Below are 1,927 nucleotides of genomic sequence, written 5' to 3'. Positions count from 1 at the left end.
CTATAGGGAGGTGGTCGTTGGCGGGCCCCTCCTCGTATTGGTCAAAACTTATGTTATGCATATGAATTTGTCAATACTATATAGAACGCCAAGCATATCCATATAAACTATGGATATGCATAGAAATCCATACAAAAATAAAAAAAAATTATGTATAGAAAAATATACATATATTTATATAAGTGAATCGTATGGATATGGCTTATAGGTATAATACCTATAAGGCATAATAATGTATAACAAGTAAATATACATTGAAATGTGAATGCATTGTATGGATATGGCATATAAATGCCATATATATAGAAATAAATTGTATATCAATGATATAACAATTATAAACCTAGTGAGGGGCGGCACTAGTGAATGAATCGTATGGATATGGCTTATAGGTATAATACCTATAAGGCATAATAATGTATAATATAATAAATATACATTAAGATATGAATGGATTGTATAAATATGGCATAGAAATGCCATATACATAAGAATAAATGGTAGAATTTACCCATATATCACTGAAACATGATATATAAACCTAGTGATAGCTGGCACTAGTACTGTAAACAGGCACGCAGTAGTGCGTGGGGTAAAAAACTACTATAGGGAGGTGGTCGTTGGCGGGCCCCTCCTCGTATTGGTCAAAACTTATGTTATGCGTAAACATATGATTTTGTCAATACTATAAAGAAAACTTGTTTTGTACATACAAAACTAAATGAATTATATGGATATTGAAAAATAAATGGCATTATATCCATATAATGAAAATATACTTGTATTCTCTTATTATAAGAGAGAATACCGTATAGTTGGTTGGCAAAGACAATTGAAAATACCCGAATTGCAGATGATGGGTTCAAAAACTACTATAGGGTGGTGTAGCAAATAATATGAAGATGATATATCCATATAATGGATATACACTAGTATTCTCTTATTATAATAGAGAATACCATATAAATGGTTGGCAAAGACAATTGAAAATACCCGAATTGAAGTTGACGGGTTCAAAAACTATTATAGGGTGATGTAGCAAATAAAATAATGAAGATATATCCATATAATGGAATTATATGTGTATTCTCTTATTATATGAGAGAGTACCAAACGGTTGATTGGCAAAGACAATTGAAAATACCCGAATTAAAGATATTGGGTCCAAAAACTACTATAGGATGGTCAATGGGCCGGCCATCTACTATTGACGTGACAAAATACTGTCTGTCGGTAGAGAAGATATTAATCCGTCAAATTTGTTTCTTTATTCATTTATGAATATGAGACTTGGCTCCACGGTTAATATTTTAAGCCCAAAGATAATAATGTTGAAACAAAGGCCAAGGTTTCTATTATACATAGAATAACAAATTGTTTCCGAACTTTATCGTTAATCCAAATAAATAATTACAATTGAGGCAGGCTAATAATGATATATATTTTGTATTGATAATCTTGATATATATGTATATTGGTCTGCCATTATCACATACTGAGTTATGTGATAATTCCCTGCGGGGATAAATTAAAAGAGGTGTCCCTATATTAAAAGAAAATAATATATATATATATTATTTTTTCTAACGTACATATCATATATGCGCTCGGTTTTATATTATATATTACCAAAGAGTCTTATATGAATATATACAGATAAATTTTAAATTTATCATCAAAATACAAATGATTTAATTCAATATTTTATATTGGTTAAACAAAAATTGTACATGTGTGGATACAATAATGACGTATGTCGAACAAAAAAGATATTTTAGAATGAAATATGCAAATATAAAGAAAATTATTACGTATTACGAAAAAAAATATTGTGTTTTTAACATCAATAATTAAAAAACTTGTTATTATTAGTGGCGGAACAAGTATATATTGTGAAAACAACAAACGTATACGAATGCTATATAAA

The sequence above is a fragment of the Drosophila subpulchrella genome, unplaced genomic scaffold, assembly GCF_014743375.2.
Source record: "Drosophila subpulchrella strain 33 F10 #4 breed RU33 unplaced genomic scaffold, RU_Dsub_v1.1 Primary Assembly Seq155, whole genome shotgun sequence".
Taxonomy (NCBI): domain Eukaryota; kingdom Metazoa; phylum Arthropoda; class Insecta; order Diptera; family Drosophilidae; genus Drosophila; species Drosophila subpulchrella.
Note: the sequence above shows the minus strand (reverse complement) of the source record.